The 25,386-nt window shown below is 52.3% G+C and overlaps 1 protein-coding gene across 2 annotated transcripts in view; it reads left to right on the top strand.

The window, feature by feature from the left end:
- Positions 1-1,988: 1,988 nt before the first annotated feature.
- The window catches only part of ARHGEF9 (Cdc42 guanine nucleotide exchange factor 9), a 204,119-nt gene continuing 180,721 nt past the window's right edge, over positions 1,989-25,386 (top strand). For both annotated transcript variants that reach the window (XM_059483115.1, XM_059483114.1), the window contains exon 1: positions 1,989-2,209. The gene's annotated coding sequence lies outside the window, so the exon portion shown is untranslated. The remainder of the gene's footprint in view (positions 2,210-25,386) is intronic.

The following is a 25,386-nucleotide window of genomic DNA, read 5'->3' as shown; positions in this document are numbered from 1 at the left end:
AATGATGTTTCTGGTGGGAATATTAAGCCCAGTTTGGAGCAGAGCCCCATTTCCCCAGCCCCAGGTGTCTGATGCCCAGGACAGCAGCTCTGTGAGTGCTCCCTGTGGTGCCAGGTGTTTGTGGGGTGGGCAGGGGACTGGATGTGACCCCTGTGTCAGTCCCCTCTCCTTGGAACACAGCTCAGCCTCAAACACTGCCCTGCCACAGCGCTGCTCCATCAGATGTTGGGTCCTGGCAGGAACTGGGATGGAATTTTGCCCCTCAGATTAACTCCCCATCAATGGGCCAATGGCACAGAAAGTTAAGGAGTTTCTTGCTACCCCTGGTGAATTTCAAGTATTTTCTTTGGTTTTGATGCATCATTGAAAGCATGGGAAAAGCATGGGAAAAACTCTGCATGCGTGCTGCTGCAAGGAGTGATTGATATGACGCTCCCAATTACACTTAATTGTGGTTATCCTATTAACAACAGCCTCGTTCTGTGGCACACACCTGCCTCTCCACGGGAAACACTCTTAACATCACTTAAAACACCAATTACATGTGATGGAAAAGCAGCAATTAAATCCACTAAGCCTTCAAATAATTATTTCATTTCCCTGTACTATTTTTAATATTATAAAGGCAGTTTCTTCAAAGCAATTCTTTTATTTGTGTGATCTCCTATTCATCCATGTGGGAACATGGGTGGAGAGCAGGCCTGGGTTTGCAGGGATTTATGGAGAGGAGGATGCATGGTTAGGGTGGGAAAACTCTCATTTTAAGCTTTCAGTATTCAAAAATTGTGTGGATGTGGCATTTGGGGACACGGGTCAGTGGTGGCCTTGACAGTGCTGGGGGAATGTTGCACTTGATGGTCGAGATGGCTTTTCCAGCCTTCATGACTCCATGGTTCTGTGAGGAACGGGCTGGTGATGTTGTCCAGGTGTTTCTGGTTCCAAGCAGCGATCTGAAGCACCTGGTCAGGCCCAAATGAGCTGGGCTTGCCCAGGTGGGTTTGTGGCTAGGCAGAAGGTCTCCTCTCCTTCTACGCAGGGGTAGAAGCAGGTGAAAGAAGGAATCTCCCTCCCTGAGAGAGGGAACAGAGAAGCTTGAAAGAAGATAACGGAGTTAGAGTAACTCCATTTGGGAACCAGAACCCTGGATAAAATCGAGGTAAATTTAATTCCCGCCATGAGGGTGGCTCAGTAGTGATGGAAGAGCTGGTGTTGGGTGCTCTGAGTGTGCCAGAGCAAGGTGTCCTCTCGTCACTGTGGAAGGGACATTGGGGATGATGCGGCTCCAGCCCCGGGCCCTTGTGGGGGACAGAGCGCGGGCCCCTCAGAGCCCGGCCTGGGGCTCGGCCTGCGGGGCCGGGGGTGCCGGGGCTGCGTGGGCCGGGCCGGGGCCGCGGCCGCGCTTCCTCCGATTGTTCTGCTCGCCGGAGCGGGGCGGGGACACGACAGGGACACAGCGGGGACACAGCGGGGACAGCGACCCCCGAGAGCTGCGTGCGGGCATCGCCCCCAGCCCCGAGCAGCTCCGGCGGGACAGCGCGGCCGGGCCGGGGCGGCGCCGGGCGGGCGGGGGGGCCGGGCCCGGCGGGCGGGCGCTCGGCGATCCCGCAGCGATCCCTCAGAGATCCCGCAGCGGTCCCCACGCCTCGCAGCGCGGCCGGCACCGCACGGAGCGGCCGCTTTGCCTCGTCTCGCCTCGCTCGCCGTCGGTGCCGTGTGCGCGCAGCGGCGGCGGCGCCGGGCGGGCCCCGACGGGACGGGGCTGCGGGGGATGCGCGGAGCAGCGCGGCCCGCGGCGGGCCCCGGCGGCCGCCCCCCGAACCCCGCTGCCCGCGGGCGGGCGCCGGGGACGGCCCGAGCCCGGCTCGGGGGGGGCCGCGCCGCCGCCCCCTGAGCGCTCCGCCGGCCCTGCCGGGGCTCCCGGGCCGGGGCCGGCGGGGAGCGCCCGGCGCAGCCGGGAGGGCGGCGGGAGCGGCTCCCGGAGCGGGGCTGCTCTCTGCTCGTGCTTTTCAACTCCCTCTCAGGAGCTCGCACCTTTGGGCGCTTTTAAATTTTTTATTTTGTTATTCTTTTTGGTGATTTAAAACTTTTTTTTATTTTTTAAGATTTTTGTTTTAAAAAAACATTTCAACTTTCCGACGCCAGCGCAGAGTTTTGCCCTGATCGCCGGGACCGCGTGAGCGTGCGGCGCCGAGGCCATGCGGTGAGCGAGGTAAGAGCGGGGCTGGCACCGGGACCCCCGAGCCCCGGCCCGGGCTGGGGCTGCCCCCGGGGCCGCGGCTTCAATGAGAGTGAAGCCTCGCATCACTTCTCTGACCCCATAAATCCGTGTCACCCCCGCGCAGGTACCTGCCGGACAAACCCTCCTGTTCACCAGAGCGGTCACAAAGCCGCGAAGTTCGGATTAGTTTCGCAAAACCTCCCTTTTTGATAGAACATCATGTGGGAATCTTTTCTTTGTTGGGGTTTTTGGCTGTGTTGGAGCTGCTGAGGAAGCACCAGCCCGAAGCTGAGCGGGGCAGTTCCTGCCGTGCCCGGGTCTGGGTTTATTTTCCGCCGCGTGTGTGGGAATTGAGCGGTTTGAGCCGGGTTTACACCCGTGTGAGCTCCCGAGAACGGGGTCACTGCTCGCCCACGGTGATTCAGGGCGCGTTTGAGCCCAGGGGAACATTTCTGTGGGCTCTGGTGAGAGTTCTGTGCTTGGGAGCGTTCAGTTAGTGGTTTTAGTGGTTTTGGGGAAGCTGACGGAGAGAAAGTCTCACTCGGGTGTTCACAGAGCCTGGCTGGAGGGTCCCTGTTCCCACCTCCACCTTCATGCGTTGGTTTTACACCTGAACATTTATGAGATGAGGAATTTCAAAACGCGGGGATTAATGGCTGATATCACCTCCCTGCTCCTCCCTCGGGTTTTGTTATAAAACAAGGCACGAATCCTGCCCGAGTGACGACAGATCCCGGCAGCAGGACCGGGCTGCGGTGCCGGGACAGCCCCGAGCCCACGGGCTGGATCCTTACAGCCGATTAAACCCTCGCCCTGCCGGGTCCAAACTGCTGGAACTGTTCAAATCAAGTATTTATGGAATGCTGCTCACTCCCTGCCCGGTATCGTCTCTGATTGGCTTTGTGGAAAGTAAAATTGCCAAATTTAGGTCTGTTACAGTAAATGCTGGAGCAGGTGGATGCTTTGCTGGAGCTCCTGCCCAGAGGGTTTGGGTGCCCTGCTCCAGTGCTGGCAGGACGGCTCATTCCAGTGACTTTTGGTGCCTCATTGACCCGTCAGGGACTGGGAGTGCTGAATTTCTGCTGTGCCGTCTCGTTTTCCTAGAATTAATCTGATTTCTGTGCATTGCTGGAAGGCTGGCCGGGTGTTAGTGTTGGGTGGAGAGGGAACACTGTGCTGCCACTCCTCCTTGGAATCCAGGGAAGTTACAGACTCAAAGTCCCCTGAGTCCCCCTATGTGACACTGAGGTGCCCACTGTGGCCTCAGGGAGGGCTCTGTCTTTCAGAGGTGACAGTGGCCTCTCTGCCTTGCTCTCCTGCTGCCCCAGGAGCTGTCCCAGAGCTCAGGAGCTTGTCCAGGTGGGACTCCAGGAGCTCTGGGTGGTGCCATCACTGGCACAGGTGCAAAGGGATGGTCCAAGGGAAGAAGCTGCTGGTGGGAAGGAAGGAGAGGCAGGTGCATCATCACATGGGGAGGGAAAATGCATCCCCTCCTTGGGGGACCCTCCTGATGAAGTACAGCTGGAAGTAAAACAGAATGGTCTGCTTTGGAAAGATGAACTGAAAGCCACAGGTGCAACGAGTTGATTTCAGTCCTTTGCTCCATTTTTGGTTCATCCCACGCCTGTTTTAAAGGTTATTTTTTCCCATCCTGGTTCCCAAGCTCCAGAGGTTCCTGCCTGCTGTTACTGCTCCGTTTCCTGAGTGCCGATTGCTCTCAGCCATCCTGCTCAGTGGGGTTTTGTTCTCTCCAGCTTGCAGGCTCCTCTGGAACTTCCAGGTGAAGTTCAAGAATGGGTTTGCTTTTCAATTTACTTTAGTAAGCCTCAGCAATAGTCTGGGACATCCCAGATCTGAGCTGGGGAGCTGAAAACCCCACAGTTAATTACTGGAGCCCAGTGACACTTGGAGCAGTTACTTCTGCTTGTATTCCTGCTGCTGTATTTGTGTCTGGTGATCCCAAAGACTTCCCCAATTTTTGAATATGAGCTGATTTAATAAAATTCCTCTGCCTCAGGATGGGTGGGAGCTGCTTCATCCCCACCCCTCCATGGGCCAGGTTCCTGCTGGCACCAGGAGCCAGGGATGTCACCACGTGTGCTGCCTGTGGCCCCCTGCCAGCCTTGTTTCAGGGCATGAACATCACCAGCTTGGCTTTTTGTGGGGTGTTTTTTTATGAAAAGTTTGTTGCATTTGGCCTTCTTGCAGCCAGCCCGCAATAGCTGTGGGAAGGAGGTTATTCCTGGCTTGGTGCTGACATTAGGACACTGTATTAATTTTCCGTTAAATGACAGATTTATTGGAGTTTTCTTCATCTGCACGGTCTGACCTGAAAACCTGAGTTGGAATTTGCCAGAAGGGGGCATTTTGCAAACATCACAAAGGATTTTTGTGGTGGGGAGATGAGCAGGGTGAGCCCGGCTGGAGGATTAGGCAGCGATGCTTGTCTGGGAACCGCGGAGTTTTGGGGGAAATTCTTGTGCAAATAAACTCTAACAAATGAATTTTGGGTCATTTAGGGCTGAGTGCAAGGAGGCCAGCTCCCAGTCCCACTGCAGCCTGCTGGCTCCCAGTAGTTGGTAAAATAAGAAACTGTGGAGTAGCCTTGGATTTTTTTTTCTCTGAGGAAACTCTTTAAAAATGTTTTTCCAGTTATCTCCCAGTAATTATTTCTTGCTGTAGGTTGAGCTCTGAGAGCTCTGGTGTTCTTGCATGAGGTTTCTTTGCTGTTCCTCTCTGGAAGGAGGGTGTGGAGCGCACAGCTCTGTCTTCACTCTGTTGGAAGGTGGTGCTGAGCTGCTCATCCTGCCCAGTCCTGCCCAGTAAAGCCAGTCCTTCTCTGGGGCACACCAGGAGCTGTGCTGGGCTCTGGGGTTGGTTTTTTGCAAGGAGTGTGTGTTGGATTTGGGGCCTCACCAGCCCTGTCCTCACCTCTTCTGTCCCCATCCCAAACCCAGAGCCCTCCTTAATCCTGGCATCAAGGCTTGGCTTTCTCTGCCCTTCAGCATTTACCTGCTGCAGGTGCAGGGGGATTTTAAGGGCTCCAGGGGTCAGCCCTGCCCTCGTGCCCACAGCCTGGGCTGGTGGGAGCTGCTGCATGGGTGGGATCCTTGTCCTCTCTTCAGGCCTGAGGAAAACAAGGCAGAGGCAAAATTAGGGGAGCTGATGGAAGAAATGGGGTGAAAACCTTGTTTCTGTTTCCCTGGTTCCCTCTTTGATGTGCCAGCTGCTGGCTTACAGTTTGTGTGCTAAATCCAGCGGGAAGGGAGTGGGTTTGGGCACTTGTGTTCATTCCAGGAGGTCTCATGGAGGTGCTGGAGCATCCCCAGTCGTTCAGGATCCTGCTAAGCCAGGCTCAGGTGCCATCACCCATTTCCTGAGCTTTTTCCTCCTGCAGTAAATGCTGACCTCTCTGCACATCCAGAGTAATGGGCTTCCTGGGCTGATGGGGAAGGTGTGCAGAAATAAAACCAAATCTTAAAAACACCTTCATGCTACTCCTCCCTCCTTCCCAGGCTTGACTTCTCTCCCAGTTTCTTCCCTTTCTCTCCCTTGGTGGTGCAGGGTGATGGAGAGTGGTGGCTGTGATCAATTCATCCATCACACCTCAGCTCTGCCCCTTCTTCCTTCTCAGGGCACTCCTTGCACTCCTCCCCTGCTCCAGCCTGGGATCATCCTCCATTCCTGCTTAGCTATAGGAGCTTGTCCTTGGCTTTTCTCAGGGTTTGGGGCTGTGCTGATCCTTGTTCCAGACAGAAGCTCCAACACTGGAGCATTTTGCAGCCTCTGGTGCCCGATGCCATCAGCAGCTCTGTCCTTGCTGCACCTGTGCCATCTTTCCAGGAGAGATGGAGAGATTTCCATGAGCCTCCCAAGCTCCAGCCTGCTCTGTGCTGCTTTCCCAAGCACTGCAGGATATGAAACATCTGTGAGAGAAAAGCCAGGTCCAGATGTTGCAAGAGGCTGCTGCAGTAATGGATTATCCCCAGCCTGGATGGCTCCTGTTCCAAGCCACCGGTGTGGTTTTTTCCCTTCTTCCCAGCCTGGGCTCAGTGTGGTGCTTTCCCTGTTGCCAGAGGAGCATCCCAGCAGGGACAGGAGCCCAGAGGAGCTGCCCTGGTGCTGTGTTCCCGTGGCAGAGCTTTCCCAGGGTGTTTTCTCCCCGGAGCTGGCGCGCGCCGCCGCGCAGGAAATTCTGGTTGCACCATTATTGCAGAGCCTATTGTTTGGGGCAAGGGCAGGATTCGGGCTTGCTCACATCCTCCAGTGTCTCACTGTGCTGAAAGGATGTGGTGGGGTAGCCAGGGCTGCAGGAGGAGCACAAAGCTCCAAGCTGGGTTTGTGCAGGGTTCATGCTTAGCCCAGATCCCTGCGTTTCTGACCAAACCCGCCCCTCTGGTTTTCCATGGGAAACCTCGGGGTTAAGGAAAACTTGGAGTGAGGATTGAGCAGGGCACAGTCCTTTGTTGCAGTTGGCAGTGTTTTGCTGCTCAGCCCGCTCCTGTCTGTGGCTGGTGTGTGGTGGGCACCTTGGGTAGCCAGGGGGGTGGAGCAGGTGCACCCTGAGGGGTGCAGAATCAGGGTTTGTGGGGTACAGAACCCACTGAGCACTGCTGGAGATGGCAGCACATGTGGCCTGGCTCTCAGGGTGTGTGCAGGCAGGCAGAGCATGTGGCAGCTCTGTTCTCACCTGCCACAGCCTCGTGGCATGACCAGGGCCTGTTCACCTGGCTGTGCCTCAGTTCTTATGGGGTGTTGGAGTGAGCTGCTCTGCCTGTGTGTGCTTTCACTTTGCCTTTCCCCCTGCACTAATCCTGTGGCTTAGATGGTTGGCTTTGATTGCTGCCTTTCCCAGGCTGGGCTCTGCACAGGCTGCTCCTCACTCACCCGTGTGAGCCACAGCTCCTCTCAGGCTGCCTGGGATGTTTTGGCTGCCGGCAGGAGCAGGAGGATCCCAAAGCTTTGTTGTTGGCTGCTCACCCTCCTCGGGTTTTTCATTCCCTTTTGGCTGCCATCCCAAAGGGGGAAGGCACCAAACCAGGGCGGGTGTAAAGAGCAAAGCTGCACGTGTGACTGTGCAATCCAGGGCACCACAGGGACTATTTCTGTATCTGCTCTGGGGTGCCCTGACCCCCAGGACAGCACTGACTCTGACCCTCATTCATGGAGAAAGTTTCCCAGACTTCAAGATAGACTAGAATCCACTAAAGTGTGAAATAGATTATAGAGAGCAGTATAGGTGTATCACTTAGTGAGAAATTTAGGATTTGGGATTTTTAGTGTGTTGTGAATAGAAGCAAGATGGAGGGCACAGGGTGTTGTCATGGGTTTCTTCTTCATGCTTCTTCTTCCTCCTTTTTAATGGGTTTGGGTGGCATTTTGTAATTGGGCAGGAAAGTCCCATTGTGGGCTTCCAGGGATCAGTTATTGGGTTAAAAGGGGAAATAATCCAGGTGTCAGTTCTTAATTGGATAGTTTAGTCTTAAAAGACCTTGTAACAAGAGATAGTTAGCTATTTTGTGCCTTCTAATGAAAAGCTGCTGAACTCATGGTTGTGAGGCTGTTTTCCTGATAAAAAATATCTGAGTCTGAACGTGAGCTACCTGCTCAAGTGCCTTCAATCCAGACCCAGAGAAACTGATGCATGACATTGCTGCACACCAGGGCAGAATTCAGCTTGGAACTTTCCCAGGGCTTTTTCCTGAGCTTCTCCTGCCCCAGCAGAGCCCTGCAGGCTGTGCAGGGAGGCTGTGCTGGCTTTGTGGAGCAGGGTGGCTGGGCTGGCACACAAAGGGACCCAAGCAGCCTCAGTGCCGTGCCCGTGCTGCCACGTGCCTGGCAGAGGGACCGGGAGCCTGGCAGCAGCTGTCTGTCCTGTGTCCCTCAGCTGCACCAGCCACGCTGGCAGTGCCCGTAGCTCATCTGCTGCTGCTGCGCTCGCGCTGGCACAGGGCACCAGCTGATGCCGTCCTGCTGCCACTGGGCTGGCATTGTCTGCCAGGGCCTCCTGCACACTCAGGGCTTGTTTGAGAGAACCATTAATCAGTTGAAAGCTGCCCCGTGTCACTCGTGGCTGGGAGGAGTGCCCATTGTGTGAGGGAACACCAGCACTATGTGAGTGCCCGTCCCCAGCCCGGGAGCTGTGTCACTGCAGGGGGAGGTCACACGTCCTGCTGGCCCGTGGTGGCTGCAGAACTCCAGAGAGGAGCTTTGGCTGGGCAGCTGGGCTCCACCACAGCACCCTCTGGCCTCCTTTGAGCAGGCTGGGGCAGGGGTTGGCACCAGGGTCCTGTCTGAGCTTGGCTCTGCAGCTGAGAGTGGGAGGAGGAGGAGGAGAGCATTCCCCACATCTTTGAGCAGTGAGAGGCGTTGGGTTTGCACTGGAAGGGTGAAACCCCATCAGGCAACCCCAGGGGCTGTTACCACCTTCCCATCCCTCCCTTGCACTGTAGGGACAATGTTCCTGGGCGCAGAGCATGTCCTAAACTGGGTTTGCAGCCTGGGTACTGGAGCTGGAAAGGCTCTGGCAGCTGTGAGAGCAGGAGAGCAGCACACCCCGTGTCCCTCTGCTGTCACACTGGGAGCATCCACTGAGGGATAACGGGGAAAGCTGGGACAAGCAGCAGGGCTCAGGGTGATGTCCTGGCATTCCACAGAGTGCCCTGTGCTGCATGGTGTGGGTGATGGCAGCAGGGTGAGCATGGCACCATGGTATGGGTGATGGCAGCAGGGTGAGCATGGCACCATGGTGTGGGTGATGGCAGCAGGGTGAGCATGGCACCATGGCATGGGAGATGGCAGCAGGGTCAGTGTGGCCCCATGGTGAGGGTGACTCCATGGTGTGTGTGGTGGCAGCACGGTGAGGATGTTGCCCATAGTGTGAGTGGTGGCACCACGGTGAGCATGTCCCCATGGTGTGGGTGATGGCAGCAGGGTGAGGGTGCCCCATGGTGTAGGTGGTGGCATCAGGGCGAGCACAACGCCATGGTGAGGGTGATGGCAGCAGTATCAGTGTTGCCCCATGGTCTGGGTGGTGCCAGCAGAGTCGGTGCTGCCCCATGCTGTGGGTGAGACCCCTTGGTGTGGGAATGCTCAGCATGGCTGGGATGGGTGTCTGGGAGCCCAGCTGAGCCTGGGGGATGCTCTCTGCACCCTGTGCTCTTTCTCTCCCTCTGTGTTTTCCAGGGAGATTTCACACACCACTGGCTGATGAGTTGACTTTATGTGGTGTAAGTCCTGCCAAAACAATTTCTTCCTGTTATTGCTGCTCCAGTTTTAGAGAAGTGATAAGAACCTTTTACAAGGACCTGGTTTCTCCCAGGGGCTCTGCTGCTCTGAGCTGGGAGCTTTGAGCAGGAGTTTCCAGGGTGACTTTTCCTCAGTCCTTCAGATAAATTTCAGAGCTAGATTTAGTTAAAAGATCTAAGGAATGTCACAGTATAGTCTGTGTAGGGTCTCTCCACAGCCAGATGGATCTGGTTCATTTTGGGTGATTTTTCCTATGAATTATCTCTTCAGTTGCCCTTGGAGGTGGTTAATGAAGGACAAAGACCTTGGAGACAAGGCTTGTGTTAAAGTGAGAGCTGAGACAATGTGAGGCTGTGTTTGGATCTGGACTGGAGCTGTGGGACCATCCCAGGTCTCAGCCCTGATGCCTTCAGCTGATGGCTCCTCTTGTGACACCATTTTGTTTCCATTCCTGCAAAGGCAGATTTCTAAGATCTTAAATGTTCCAGTGGGAATGGGGGTGGATCTTAAACCCCCTTCTTCTTGGCTTTTAATTTGTTTTGGGTGAACAAACTGAATATAAAGCAGAGCCACTAGAAATACAGAATCCTTGAATGGTTTGGGTTGGAAGGGACCTTAAAGAACATCTTGTTCCAGGCCCTGGCTGGGCAGGAACACCTTCCTCTGGAAGGTTTGGAGGGCTGCAGCGTGGGCCTGTGCCAGGCAGTGCTGGATCAGCTGTGCTGACCCAAGATAAAGGAATAATTCCAGGTTTCCCAGTGGCAAACAGAGCTGGGAGGGCTCTAGCTGCCGCTGAACAATCGGGGCTGAGCAGGCTGCACTCCTGTTCCTGAGAGAGAGAGGCTGCTGGAGGAGGGAAAAACAGGAAAAAAGGCAGTTAGTCATGGGGTGAGGTGCTACAGGGTGGCAGGGCTGTGCCAGCACCTCAGGTGTGCAGGGTGAGGGAAATGGGGGCCACAAAGTCCCTTGTGAATGCAAACATTGAGCCATGAGGATTCTGCCAGAGCTGAACTCTTCAGCTGAGCTGTCCAGGAGCCTCTGGCCAGGTCTGAGGCTGGGAACTGTGTAAATGAGTTGGTGCTTGCAAACAGGGATGCTGCAGAAGGGGTCTGCTGCAGCCAGAGCCAAATCTTTGCTTCTGACTCTTTTGGAGTTGATATTTTCTTGCTCTGGGATGCAGCAGCATGCCTTGGAGAAATGCTCCAAGGGCAGGAACTCCTCTGTGGCCTCTCTCTAGTCTCCGTGACTTCTTGACATAATAATTAAAGCCAACTATTTAAATAAACTTTTGTAAAGATAATGAGTTGCATTAGGTAGAAATATTTGTATAAAATGGAAGTAAATAAATTATCTAACCCAGCTTGTGTTTGACACAGCTAGAAGCAGTTTTCTCCAAGACACAGATTATTCCATAATTGCTCCTTAATGAAGTTCATGCCTCTTTGCTCTGAAGGGTTTGCCCTTGTCCAGAGCACAGGAGGAAGCAGCAGGTTATTTGGAAGTTTTATGATCCAGGCTGGCATGTTTGTACTCCTCAAAGCTCCCCTCTGATCAGTGGGTTCTGCAACCATAAAGGATCAGGACAATGCCACCAAAAAGATCTGTAAGAAATACAGGGAGTCCATTCCTGTGATTTCAGGCTGGAATGTTGTGTGTGATAATTGCTCTGTAATCTTTCCAGGCACCTTGCTTTGATTCCTGGAGGGTATCGCCTTTATTTACAACTACAGCATGTGTTAATTAAAACAGTCAAAAAAAGAAGAATTTTTTTTTTCTTTGGGGAAGAGCTTTACTGCTGAGTGCTGCAGGACAGCTCCATTTAACGTGGATTGATTGCTGGATGCTCCTTGAGGCACTGCTCAGAAGGTCCCAAGCATTGCCCATCCTCCCTCAAACACACAAAAGGAGGTGCAGCTTTGGCTGGAAGCAGGAAGGAGATGTGGATTTAGGTGGTGTTGGAGGACCTTCCCTGGTTCTTTCTGTCCCCTCTGCTGAAAGAGGATAACACATGGCAAGGAGGAATACTGAGATCCCTAATTTGAGTTCAATGTAGGCACCTAAATACATGTTGGCATGTAACAGTGGGAAATCTGATTTTGGTGCTAAAGGTACAACTTTCCCTCTGGTGATGCCTCAGGGTTTAGCTTTTCTATTTTTCACATTCTGTGCTGCTTTAGTGTGCGGGTCTGGGCTTCATACTAGGGGATGCTGAGCTCTGTGCACAGAGCAGGGAGACAAAACAATTCCTGCTTCAGCTGGGGACCAAGGACAAATGATCCAAATCTCAGCCCAAGAGCACAAACACCCTGGGCTGAGAGAGAAAAACAAGGATGGGACTTCATGGGCTAAAGCTGGAACTGGACAATGAACTGCAATATGGAAATGGAGCAGAACTGATCAAAGTGAGAGAGCCCATGACCATTTTGTGAACATTTTGGTTCATCTTGGGTGCAGCCCTGGCTGGGCTCTGGTGCTGCCCAAGTTGGATCCATTGAGGAGATCCTTTTAATAAATCCCTGCTTTATTCTTTAGCTCTGACCAACCTCTGCTCTAAATCAGCCTTCACAAGGCATCACTGGCAGGGGCTGCATCAGGGGTGTCTGGGAGCATTTCCTGAGTGTGCAGGAGGGTTTCTAGAGAAGCAAAAATCTGGGACAGGATCTTCTGCAGAGTCCAGCCAAGCAGCCTTCAGAGCCTGCTGTTAATCTGCTCTTTTGCTGGTGGTAGAGGGTTGGGGTTCAGCCTCACATGGCTTAAATTGGGATTTCTAATAGTGGAGGTGTGGGGACAGCTCATTTTAAGCTGGATAAATAACAGTTGGTTTGGTCTGGTGGCTGTGGAGCTGCATTGGGGTCAGAACTTTGTGTTCCTGAGTTGGAGGGGACCCACAAGGATCACTCCTGACCCTGCACAAGACAGCCCTCAAAATCACCAAATAATGCAGCTCCCAGATGAGGGGCTGGATTAATTTCTCTCTTCCTTTGCTCCTTCTCTGCTTTTGTACCCCCAGTGGAGGGGCAGCTTGGGAGGGGAGTTTAGCACAGGCTTCTGCCAGGGCTGGAACAAATGAAACAAGGGCAATGCCTTGGATGTGAGGGTCACAGAGATTTCAGTGGGTTTCGCTGATTTTCACTGGGGACTTTATTCCTGCCTCCTTCCTGTCCTGCTGGACCTGTCCTGTCACCCCTGGGGGCTGTGGGGCAGAGGGTCACTGCCTGCCCTGTGTCCACAGGCACCCACCTGCCCTGTGCCAGGGATGGCTCTTTGCAGCCCTTCCCAGCTGCTCTGTCTTTCAGGGAGATTATTTCTGGCACGCTCTGTCAGGTTTCTTGATTTTCTTGCTGCAGGTAGTTGTGAAACAGCAGCTGTTCTGCAAGTGCCACTGCTGGGCTGGCACTTGTTTGCCTGCTCCTGTGGGGAGGAGGGAGAGGGAATTAAGGACAGACAAGAAAAAGAGGGATTACAGTCAATGGAAGATCCCTCTGCTTCTTCTGTGGGAATTGAGTTTTGCTCAGGTTTTCTGCTGGACAAGCCCTTATTCTTTAATTTTTTTTTTTTTTTTTTTTTTTTTTTTTTTTTTTTTTTTTTTTTTTTTTTTGTTGTTGTTGAAGCATGTCTGTTGTTTCCTCTGAAGGAGGAAAGGGTCACTTTTTCCACCCTGCTGACGTGAGCTGGAGCTGTGAATCACAGTAGTTTTGGGAAGGTGCTGTCACTGGGACCAGTCACCTGTCAGAATATTTGCTGCCTTCACCCTGATGTCCTGAGGCATTCTGCAGCCCATGTGCCAAAGGGCTGGGTATGACCACAGCTCAGAATGCACTTCTGCTGCTTCTCCAGGGGGATGGGCAGGAAGGATTGGCTCCTTGAAGCTTTGGGTTAGCAGGCAGTGCTGTAGCCTATGGATGGGAGGTGATTTTACTACAGGAAGGAAATGTGTCAGCACGTAGCAAAGATCCAGCACATGGCCTGGAAGCCAAGGGGGTTCTGCCCTGGTGCTGCAGCCACAAGGAAGGCACAGCTCTGGAGGGGCATGCAGGGAGCTGAGCAGGTTCTGGGGATGCTGGCAGGGCTGGGGAGCTGCAGGGAGCTGGGGCTGGTGCTGCCCTGCCTGTGCAGGCACGTGGAGCCTGCGTGGGAGTTCCTGCAGCAGCTGAGCAGGGCTTGAAACCAGCGCTGAAACGCAGTCTGGGGTGCCCTGGCTCACTGCCCCTCCACAGGGTCCACATCCTTGCAGAACTCATATCCTTGTCTTTGCTAAGGATTTGCAGCCTCATGCCTGGCTGCTGTGGAGCCCCAGGGCTTTCCAGAGCTTTGGAAGAGTATCACTGCTGCTCAGCATTGGCTGAACAGTGTCTCCTATAAGGAATTTAGGTTTGTGTGACATGAGCTGGCAAACCAAGATGTTGTTTTTGCTTGGTGGCAATGTTTGGATATCCACGCTGTGCAATTTCCTGCAGAAACTAGATATTGCCTGCACGTGTTCCAGACTATTTGTGTTTGAAAGCCTGGCTGAAGCTGCAGGTGTGCTGGGCTCCTCCTTGGATCTGCACCTCACAGGGGATGGGCACTTTCAGGGTGACTGGTCCTGTCCTCCCCTGCTTGTGGCTTTTGTACAGACCTTTGCCACACATGGCAATAAATTTGTTTCCTGTTGAAAAGGACTCATTGGAGAGACTACAGAATATACAGACTACAGAAAAGGGTGAAATAGAAAGGTGCCTAATACTCAGAACTCAACCCCCAGCTCCTTGTAGAAAGATTCAGGGTTTGGTCCATAAACTGGGACAAAGGGAACCTTTAGCTGCTCCTGCTCTGCTGAGTTTTGATCCCTGATAAAAAGGAGTGAGCAGCCTTGGGGAGAGCAGGGTGGGCAGGCAGGGGAAACAGAGCTGTGTGGCCACCTGTACCTGCTCAGCCCCATCCCTGGGGCAGGAGGGGAGAAGCTCATCAGCAGTGATGCTAATTGGGTGCAGTGTTGGCTCCTTGCATTGCTAGCTGGAGCAGGCCCTGGAGCAGTGGGAGCTGCCAGCCTTTGTCAGGGCACAGCCGCACTGGGCACATGGGCATGGCCAGCAGGGGCTGTGCTCCCATCCCTCCCCTCAGCTGCTTTAGTGTCCCTGTGGGATCATCCTGGCAGGCTGGCCTTGGTCAGCTGTGGATTTGAAGCCTTGGGTTAGGAGATGAGGAGCAGCTGAGCTGCACAAATGGAGGATAATTCAGTGACAGCAGCATTCCCACCAAGGCATCACCCATCCAGCCACCCCCAGTTCCTGCAGGGCATCACTGTGTGCCAGCCTGGGCTCAGTGTGTGCTGCTGCCTGCTGTGCCGGGGCTCTGGATGCAGATAAGAGTGAGTTTTGGTTGTTGCTGTTAGGGAGGAAAGCAGCAGAAAAGTGTCAGCCTGTCTAGGAGGCACCTTGTGACTTTGGAGTGTTCTGCACCAACCTTGTGAGGGGAAAGTAAGGTGCAGGCAGATGTCAAACTACCAAAAGTTCTCTGCTGGACCCCTAAAAGTGCCTTTCTGGGGTGAAAAGCCCCAGCCTGAGAGCAGGCCAGGCACGTGGCAGTCACTGTGGTTTTCTAGAAATACCAGAGCAGTTTTATCATGTGCCTAAAGGCAATTTAGTGCGTGGGCACTGGCCTTCCTGAGCTGGATATCCTGGAGTGCTGTGATGGACAGAGGCACAGCAGGTATCACTGGCCTGTTCGGGACATCACACCTTCCAACAGCCAGAAACTGGATTATTTTATGGAAAACAGTGCAGAAGACTCTTCAAGGAATTGTTTGCTGTTGAGGGCAAAGACACTTGTACGCTTTATACCTGGGGCTCTAAAGTGACACTTGTCACCAATTTCAAAGCAGGGCAGGGAGATATCTCACCTTGTACTCAAAAGGCTGTGCTGGATGAGGTGGGTTTTCCACAATGAGGTGCCTGGGGAGCTGAGAGCCAAGCCCTCTGTTTGTATGGTTGTGTTCAACTGCTCTGAGGAAAAGGGGAAAGGAGGACAAGGGTAAATTCCACCCATGCAGCTGCCTGAGAGAACAGGTCACTTGGGATCTGTTTGGAGGTAGAAATAGGGCTGGAAATGAGACAATGGATTAGAGGTAAGGTGTTCTTTGACATCACCAGGGCCACATCAGGGAGTTGCTGAGTAACCTGCTGAAATAATCCCTGAAAATGTTGGAGCAGAACGGGTTGCTGCCTGTGCTCTGAGTCTCTGCTTGTGAATTTGGGGCTGGCGCTGGCATCCAGCTCTTTGTTTCTAATCCTGATCTGAATGTGCTGAACCTACATTAGCACAGAATGCCAGACTGGGAGGTCTGTAGCTATGGCAGTGTCCTCCAAATGTGACCCTCGGCTGCTCATCTCAGCGCTAGCACCGGCGGGTGCCATGGAAGGTGGCACTCCTTTCTTCTCGTAGTAATTCTATGTCAAAGAGGAAATATAAATAAACTCCCCAAACAAAAGGAGCAAGGAAAAAATAATTCTTTCAAACATTGGAGCAGGAACAATAGGGTAGGATATGCACTCTCTGGGGAGGGGTAATGGCTGAAAACGATAGGAGCACAGTGCTGCCTTGGTCTGTACCTAGCTGGGCTCAGCGAGGATTATTTATAGCAAATGTTATGGCAGAAGCATGTGTGACCTGCAGGCTCCCAGCGAGGGGAAGAGCTTTCCTGTGCTGTCTCTGGGATACAATAGACAATTATTCAGACACTATCTTTGTCTCAAGATATAAACAATTAAACGCTGGCTACTGATTTCTGCTCTGATGTTCAGACCGTGCTTTCTTACTTAGAGATTCGTGGAGAAGGCAAGGATTTTAAAGAAATGTCCCAGCTGTGAAGTTCCTGAGGCATCTCTACCAAACTGACTAATTGGGAAGGCAGAGCAATGTCACAAGCACCACGAAGTTGTTGCTTCCCAGAGGTTGGCAGCCAGTGGTTCAGTGTTGTTCAGCTGACATTAATGGGGTGTGGATGGGTGTAGACCCCTGAATCTGCCTGTTCCATTGTGTTTTGGCTCATCACTATGGTATTAAAGTACCTGCAGCTGCTACTGGATAGTAATTAAATGTTCTCACATATAATTAACTACTTTCAACTGACTGCTGAACAGCTTAAATAATCTACATGTAATGGCAGATATTTTGGTATTAGAATGGTGACAGTTGGTGCCAAATAGCTGGAGAGGTTGGGGAAACAGCTATTGTGCATCAAAACAACGTTGTGCTGGCAGATGACTCCTCCTTCAGGCTCCCTCCTTTTCCTGGGGGTCCCTGTCCATCCTGGCTGCCAGAACCAGAGGGATCCTGTTGGATCCCTTCAGGACTCACGTCAGGTTTATTTTCTGTAGAGCAATTCTGTAGAATTGCAAAAAAGGGGAGATGTGTAGGGTGCTGCTGCTGTGGCTCAGTGGGCAGAGGGTGAATCTACACCTGCAGTTCCTGGATCAGCAGTGTGCATCTGGAGGAACATTTAGCACAGGTGCAGTGCCAGAGGTGTGTGGGCTTTGTGAGAAGCTTGGTCTGAAATCCACCTTCAGCAAGAACTGATCTATTATGTTCATTATTTCATTCCAGTTGTATTCCAGGGATTTTAATCTCTGTGTTTTTATCTGGAGCTTCTGCTCAGCTTTGCACAAGGAGCTGGGTGCTGGCTCTCTCCTTCCCAGTGTGTGTGAAGCTGATCCTGGCTTGGTGTAAGGTTTTAGTGCTCTGTGTGCTGCAGAGGCCAGGGCTGGTGCCCTGTTCAGCTGCCTGGCAGCCCCTGCAGTGCCAGCCCATCGCCAGTGTGGAGCTGTGGTGTTTGCAGTGAGCTGCTCCCTGCCTGGCAGCACCAGCACCAGCCCAGTTTGTCTGACAGATGCAGTGGAGCAGCTCTTTGCTCTCCCGTGGCTGCAGGCAAAATGAGTCTCCTGCTCTAATTTCATTGTGTTTGGCCATCTCACAAACTCTAAAGCTCCCTGAAATGGGAAGGAAGTAATGTTTAAATTATACATGAGTGAACTGATTTACTCAGCCTGAAGTTTTGAGTTCCGTCCTTATAAATACAGGGCTGGAGCTCTCAGTCTGTGCATCCATCCGTCTGCCTGGTGGACATTGAATTAGCAGGAGCACAAATGCAGATCCAGGACTGTAAAAGCTTTGGCTTAAACTAGTGCAAACCATGTGGGGCAGATGCTGCAGCCACAGGGAGCGTGTCCTGTTTGCCTGGGGTTATCTTGTCTGCTAGTCTGCCCTCAGTGATGGAGCAGACCATTGCTGCAGGGTCCCTTCTGCCACTGGCAAATGGTGAAGTCACCATCCCTGGAAATATTAAGTGTGTGGATGTGACACTTGACATTGATTAGTGGTGGGTGGTGGTGATGGATTGATGGTTGGAATTGATCTTGGAGGTTTTATCAACCTTAATGATTCTGTGATTCTAAAACTCAGTGTTTTGATAATGTCTGTCCATTCCTGACTGGGAAGGGATTCGGACTGCTCCTCTGTCTGTCTCCTGCTCCTAATGGAGGGGTTTAGCTTCCTGTGGAAGGGATTTTGCAGAGCATGTGAAATGCTGGTTCAATTCTCTGGTTCCTTCCTATGGGCACGGGCCCCGCGCTCCTTGGGGACCCCGGTGCCGGAAAGTCGTAACTGCGCTCGCTGATGGGCTGGAGATCCCTTTTGCAGATGTTTCACCCAGGTCTCTCCTTCCACCTCGATTGAAATAAATGAGCAATCAAGCTGCAGTGCTGCCGCGCCTGGCTGGGGCCCAGCAGCAAACCGTCCTCCTTGACCCAGAAACAGAGGATGCTGGATTTTTGTAGGGGCTGCAGTGGTTTATGGGGTGGGTATCTGCCAGGTGGGCAGGGACTTGCTCATCAGGCAGCATCCTCAGGGTGTGCTCTGTGGGCAAACACAGCTCTGCCCTTGGTCCTTGGATGCAGCACCCAGCAAGTCTGAAATGTCTGTGGAGACATAAACAGAAAGGGGGAGAAGTCACGATTCTCTCCCTATTTGTTTGACCTAAATACATTGAAGTAACTGTACCCCCATGAAAGAGATAATTTCCTGACGCTGGAGAGCTTAACATCTGTTTCCTCCCATTTTTTTTCAGTGGTAGAACATGGTAACGGAAGAACTGGCGGGGTTTTCTTTCCTCTTTTTCTTTTGTATAGCAAGAGGCGCTGCATGCTTGGGCTAAATACGCTCTCGGAGAGCAGACAGGTTTCTCTCAAGGGTTATATGATCATTTGTTCTCTATTTTCTCTCCTTCCTGCCTCCCCCCGCCCCTCCTGGAGAGGAGCGGATACAGCGAAGCCCGGGCAGGACTTCCTTAGCTCAGCCATGCCTCTGGCAGGCTGCGCCGCGTGCCCTCTCCCTGTCACCCCCCTTCCCCGAGAAACAATGGCCAAAGGCTCCTTCTTGTTTGTTATTTTGGATCCTGCAGAGGAAGAACCGAGTGGAAGATCGTGTCCCCAGGGGCCCTCGCTGCATTCCAGCTCTGGCAGCGCCCGCCGAGGCTGTCGGCGCCTTTCGCTCCTGCCCTGTGCTTCTGGGGGGGGACACTGGGCTTGGAAATGAATTTAGCAATGCTGAGGGGTGAGGGGAGAGGGATGGAGAGCCTTGAAGGGATGTCTGGAGTCACTGCTCCACAGTGAGTGCAGATCCTGTCCTTGAACATCCAGCACAGCGCAGGTTGTCACAGTGCCAGGAGGAGCTCGGCATTTCTGCCAACTGTTCTGACATGGTTTGAACCCCCAGCTTCTCCTTTGCACATGGGGGACACTGAGCCTCAGACCCTCTCTGCCTCCAAAATCTCCAGGATGACCTTGGGTCTCTCCAGGTGCTTTGTGGAGGAGAGCACAGTGTCTGGCATGTGATCCTGTCTAGGCTGCCCCAAGGGCAACCCCACCACCAATTTCCTCTTTGTTCCCTTCAAAGGTTTGTTGTTTCTCAGGGCCCCAGACAAAATAGTTCTTTCAGGTCACTTGATAGAAGGGATTTACCATTTGCCTAGAACCTGGAATATCCCACAGCACCAAGGGATCCTGGAAGCACAGAATGGTTTGGGTTGGAGGGAACCTTTGAAACCATCTTGTTCCACCCGTGCCATGGGCAGGGACACCTTCCTCTATCCCAGGCTGCTCCAAGCCCAGTCCAGCTTGGCCTTGGACACTGCCAGGGATCCAGGGGCAGCCACAGCTTCTCTGGGCACCCTGTTCCAGTGCCCTTCTAGTCCTTCAGAGCACTAAATATATATTTCTTAAAAGTTACTTCTGCTTGTTGCCCAAAACCTGCTGAGATCTGAAGAAGATTTCAGGGATTGTGTGGTGCCTGCCTGGCAAACAGCCTGAACTGTGTGCTGTTAAATGAGCAGTTTCCATCATTAGGGTCTCTTGAGAAAACTCAGCCTGGATCAGACTAATCCTAATTTCCTCACTGATGCTTCCTTTCTAGTAGCTCTTGCTACCCTGCTGCCTTTGGACCTGGTGTTGTGGTTTAGCCTGGTAAACAGCCTGGTTTTGCTCTGTTTGTGGATAACTTGTGTAGGGCAGCTCAGCAGCAGGAGATTGCCCATGGGAAGTGTCACTCCCTGAGGGGTGGCTTGTGACAGCCCTGATTGCATGGGCCTGATTCAGTGTGCTTTAAATCTATGAGAACTGTCAACTTTAGTGGGTGTTCCCTGGGCCTGTTCTGTTTTTTTCTGCTGGCTGTCTGCTAAATCACACTGAAAAGGAGCAAAATTGCTCTTACTCCCACCTGTATTGTGCAGGAAGAGCCTGTTGCCAAGGGAATGTTGTGCAACCACGAGTGAGATACAGACACCTATTTCTTTCTTAGAGATTGGGATAACACAAAAAATATGGAAAGAATTTGGAGGGGGAGTCATGGCTGCAAATACAGATGTTTGTGTAACACACCTGGTGCCCATGGCTGGGGATTTTATTAACCTCAGTTTATTCATCCCCCTCAGTGACCTGGAAAAGGAAAGTGAATTTTCAGGATGAAGGGCTGCTTTGGGAAGAGCAGGGCAAGGCAGGGACCGACACAGCTCATGTACATTGGAGCTCTTGGCAGTGTTTGCTTGATAGCTGGAGTTTTATGTAAGTACCTTCCCATACAGGTGAGATTCTGTGTGTTTTGGAGAGCAAACCCACGAGCCTTTGGTCTCCAGACCTGACTGAGCCACCCTCCTTAGGCTCAGGTAATCTGTGGGCAGTGGAAGAGGTGGAAGGTAATTGTGTTTTCTGTGGTTAAAACCCTGCTTTAAGTGATGGTAGTCCCAGCTCAGCTGCTGGGTGGTGACTCGCTACGACTTGACATCTGCAACTGCAGCTCAAGGAGGGCAAAAATAAACATGTGGTTGACAAGTGGTGTTGTTTTCTGACTAATAGCTGTTCCCACAGCGTTTCTTCAAAACCTCTTTCCCCTGCACCCCAGAAAGGTGAGCAGTGGTTCATCAGACACTCTCAGGGCTGCGTTCCTCCATATTCAAATTGTATTTTGTCATGATGGGCCCAAATGCCCCCAGGGCCCTGTGGTTTGGTTGGTAAAGCCACCTTTGCCCTGCTTGGCTGGGGAAGCACAGGTTGCCCCAGGCAGCTGCTGCAGGTGTTTGCAGAGCAGTGGGTGCTGTGTTCAGCAGCCGCTGCAGGCACTGCAGCAGAGCAGATTTGGGCTCCTGCTCAGGGAACACTGAAGGAAGGTGGCTGAAATTTGCCTCGGGGGTGGGAAGTTTGTTCTGGGTGGGGCAGTGCCAGTCCTGGGGCTGGAGCTGGCTCAGGGGCAGTGCTGGGCTGGGGGCACTGAGGAGGCTGTGCTGGGGGTTGGCTCCTGCCAAGGTCAGCCTCTGGTTTTGATGCCTTCAGTTTTAGTTTTCATATTTTCCAGATTCTGTACTGCATTAGGATATAACTCTGAACTCCATATAAAGTGTTAGCAGCTCTCCTCACAGCTCAGTCACACAGAACAATCCTTTTCCAGCCCCAGAACCAAGGACACCACTGCAGCTTCAGGCCCAGAAAGTGCAAACAGCAGAGAACTGAGGAGAGCAGTGTGGGAGGATGGGACTGCATCACCTGCAGCTGGAATTGGACAATTAATCCCAATATGGAAATGGACCAAAACATATAAAAGTGTGAGAACTCATGGCCCTCATCCAGCTTGGGTGTAGCCCTGGCTGGGCTCTTGTTCTGCCCAAGGTGAATCCTGTGAAGGCCTTTTAATAAATCCCCACTTGATTCCTTCAACTCTGCCCAGCCTCTGCTCCAGGAGCCTCTCAAGGCATCAGTTTCAGTGTGTGCAGTCTTGCAGGTGTGACTAGGGGAATTCAAACACCAAAAAGGTGGTTTTGAAGATGAGGAGAGGTTCAGGTGAGGCTGTGGTGGAAGGGGAGGTGGAGAGGAGGAACCAAACACTGGTCACAGAGTGGTTCTCCTCTCTGCTTAGAGTGCTCGGGTCTGGCTTCAGGGTGGCAGCTCTAATTTCCATCTGCTTTAAAGCTGCTTAAAAAAAATAATACAAACCCTCCTTATTTAATTTTAAAGCCACCCATGTGCCCTGTGATTCTGGATTCTGTTGCTTCTCTGGGGAAGGCTGTGCAGGATCTGTGCCTTGTTATGGGCTCTCTTTTGCCTGCCACATGAGGAACAGCCTGTCTCCTCTGTGCTAGCATCCCTCCGAAGACTTCACAGGCAAGCCTCTTCCCTTTGAATCTTCTTTCCTCATGGAGGATCCACCCAGCCAAAAACAATAAAACATAAAACTGGAAAGAGAAAACAAACAAAAAACCAGGGCCATTTGTGATTTCTGTCTTTTGCTGCCAGTTGGCTGCACGACTTGAAACGACTGAAGTGCTCTTTTTTTTTTCCCCCACCACTCCTTCCAACCAATTCCAATGTGTTAGTCTTTAAGTTGCAGCAGGAATAACTCACATCCCAAAGTGACAGTCTGAGAAATGAGGAGCTGGTCTCCTCCTCAGGCACCAGATGGAGGAACTGTCCTGCTCAACCCTTGGTTTTTGGGAACAAAAGCTTCTGTGGTCTCTGCAGGGACCCATGGCAGCACAGCTCCAGCATGGATTTCTGCTGCAGGGTTTAAATGGAGGCAGGTGGTGCTGAGGCCCAGAAGTGTCTGGGGAAGGAGGTTCTCTCTTAAAACCTCCATGGTGGTGGGTACAGGAGGCTGAGTAAAGAGACAGCTAGAACAGAGCATCAGCTTGGACTGGGCAATTCTCAGGTGTGACTGCAGGCACCCACTGAGCTAGGGGACTGCATGGGGTGTGTGTGGTTGGGCTGGGGAGCTGTGGGGTCTGGCAGTGGGATAGACCCCACAGGGCATTCAGGGTGTGCAGTTGTGAAGTGTGTTTGGCTGTATCCAGCGATGCTGTGCAGCTGTGGGATGTATTTGGTAGCGCTCATTTAGGCTGTCACTGTGGGGTGTATTTGGCTGTATTCCTTCAGGATGTGTAACTCAGTGGGGTATATTTGGTAGGGTACATTTAGGCTGTTTTAGTGTGGGGTGTATTTGGTGCTGCACTTTTAGGCTGTGTCAGTGTGGGGTGTATTTGGTAGTATTCCATCAGGATGTGTAACTGTGGAGTGTTTTTGGCTGTATCCAGTGATATTGTATAGGTCTGGGATGTATTTGGCAGTGCACATTTAGGTTGTGTGAGTGTGGGGTGTATCTGACTCTATACTATCAGGTTGTGAAATTGTGGGGTGAACTTGGCTGTATTCAATCAGGAAATGTAACTGTGGGGTGTATTTGGCAGTGCCCATTTAGGATGTGTAACTGTGGGGTGTATTTGGCAGTGTAAATTTAGGCTGTGTCACCGTGGGGTGTATCTGGCAGTGCCCATTTAGGGTGTGCCACTGTGGGGTGTGTTGGGCACAGGCAGTGCCACCAGTGTCTCCCCCACAGCCCAGAGCAGAGCCAGCAGCGCCTCACATAGTGAGGTGCTTTTTTGCCCTTTAATAAAGGGCAAAAATGGCCCAGAGGAGTGGAGGGGAGATACAGAAAGGTGAGAAGCAGCTCTGGGAGCACTGAGGCTGGTGAAGATGGTGAGGATGAGGGGCTGAACAGGGGTTGGTCCCTGGCAGCAGTTGTGGCCTGTGCAGGCCCCACACAGGAGCAGCTTCGCCTGACGGGAGCGGGACCTGTGATGGCTCCACATGGCAGGAACAGGACCTCTGGAGGCTCCACACAGGAGGAGGGGGATGTTCCTGGTAGGAATTGTATCCTGTGGAGCTGATTCCTGGCAGAAATTGTAACGAGTGGAGGCCCCACACAGGAGCAGCTCCCCCGACAGGAGCCGTGGCCTGCGAAGGCCCCACAGGAGCCTGGGATAAGTGTGAGAAGGAAGGACAGCTATCATGTCCCAATCATACCTGTCCCAGTTCCCAATCCTTCTGCACCCCTCGAGGGGAGGTAGATCCCCTCAGAAATGGGGAACTTGAGCCGTGGTGGGTGGGGGTAAGACATTGTGTTAGCTTTATCTTTGTTTCTCGTTATCCGCATCGGTTGGTGATAAATCGAATTGCCAGGGATTGGGAAGGGGTCACTATATTTTTATAGCAGCCCATCAGCTTTTTCCTCTTATTCCCCCCTTGCCTGGGGTGGGCAGCACAGTGAGTGGACATCTGGCAGCCCACCACAGCAGCAAGCACTCATTTCTGCTACCCTAAGCACAGCTGGTGCCAGAAATGCTTGGCACAAGCGCTGTGGCAGGGCTCATGGAAAGCCAGATGACTGTTGTCCATAAAAAAGAGGGATGCTGGTTGTTTCTCTTGGCTGTGCTCTGCTTCCGTGGTGCCTCTGCCATCCCTGGGGGTTTCATGGGTTGTCCCTTGTTGGAGGCAGACATGGTGGCAAGGTAGAAACAGACTTATTTGACTGAATGCAAGGGTCATGGGATGCCCAGGGAGTAGCTGCTCCATTAATAACCTTAGTTTTACCAGAAATAGCAAGTTTAAATGTTTTTAGTCGATCTGGGGCCTGTTCACAGTGCTAGTGTGGCTCTCCTGCTGCTTGGGGGAAAGTGGAGAGTTTCTCCATTGTCAAACACATATCTTGGGGGCTCACTATTTCTTTCTTCTTCTTCCTAAGATTAGGATTGGAAGTTGAGGGAATTTAACCCCATTGAGTGCCTAGCATGTAGTTCTGCTTTCTAGGCAGCAAACCCAGGACCAGCAGATCCAGCCCCATGAAGCTGTAATATCAAGACAGGGCAGATGTGTTCCAGGGGAAGGGAAGCTTTAGGAGCTGAGCAGGAGTTCAGCTGTATTCCCACAGCTGCTTCAGAGTGATTTCCATTGCTGCTCTGGATGGGGGAACTGGATTTTAATCCTGTCCACTGGAACTCACTTGAGGGGAACACATTTTTTGTAATGTTGGTTGGTGGCCAAGCAGCTTTCATTGAGCAGAGCAGTGCCAGGAGGGATTCCCATGCTGGTGCCATCACTACTGTATGAAAAACCTGGCTTGGATATTCAACGAGTTTTCTGATGTTTCAGTATTTTAGAGTTGCATTGCTTCCAGGAAAAGGCTCATCCTGACTTTTCTTTGAATGGCTGCCTGGAGAGACGGAGCTATTGGGAGCATGGTGCCAGTTCCTGGCAGATGGGGATGGTGGAGATGACAGTGACATGTGCAGGGGCATGTGCAGGCATTTCCTCTCTCCTCTCTGCCATGAACTCTGATGCATTTTGAGTCTCCACGACTTGCACAGTGAAGATGTGATTCATGGGATTCTGAGCATACTTTGTGGTAACTTTATTAGTGCAGGAAGTTTATTTGTGGTCACTGAGTGTTCAGTCATTTAAAGCAGATTTAAGTAGCTTTAAAATTTATATGGTTTGGAAGCAAAATTTCAGCCTCCCTGGAATCAATGAGCAAAACCACCACCACCGCTGGGATAAGGTTTGACTTGT

The sequence above is a fragment of the Ammospiza nelsoni genome, chromosome 15 (genome assembly GCF_027579445.1).
Source record: "Ammospiza nelsoni isolate bAmmNel1 chromosome 15, bAmmNel1.pri, whole genome shotgun sequence".
Lineage (NCBI taxonomy): Eukaryota > Metazoa > Chordata > Aves > Passeriformes > Passerellidae > Ammospiza > Ammospiza nelsoni.
Note: the sequence above shows the minus strand (reverse complement) of the source record. Positions and strands in the feature narration are given on the sequence as shown.